General features: G+C 38.1%; 1 protein-coding gene across 5 annotated transcripts in view; it reads right to left on the reverse strand.

Annotated features, from left to right (window-relative positions):
- Window positions 1–273, reverse strand: part of si:ch73-383l1.1 (receptor tyrosine-protein kinase erbB-4) — a 227,842-nt gene that overhangs the window by 12,730 nt on the left and 214,839 nt on the right. The window lies entirely within an intron of this gene.

Raw genomic sequence — 273 nt, forward strand, 5'->3', positions numbered from 1 at the left:
TTTATGCTAAACTAAGCTAACTGTGCACTGGCATCAGTTATTTAGCAAACAGCAGCATTGACTTTCCCATCTAATTCTAAGCAAGAAAGAGAAAATGTTGAAAAAGAAAAACATTCACATCTGTTCATTTTCTCTATGAATTATTTACTACATTGCTATATTAATCAATAATGGTTTTATCCATATCACCTAGCCCTAGGGTTGCCAGACTCAGTGTGGAAAAAGTAAGGGACACCTTGCCAGCAGCCGCATGCTGGGGGACACAAATCAAGC

The sequence above is a fragment of the Morone saxatilis genome, unplaced genomic scaffold (genome assembly GCF_004916995.1).
Source record: "Morone saxatilis isolate NCDOM2014 unplaced genomic scaffold, NCSU_SB_2.0 Contig6, whole genome shotgun sequence".
Lineage (NCBI taxonomy): Eukaryota > Metazoa > Chordata > Actinopteri > Moronidae > Morone > Morone saxatilis.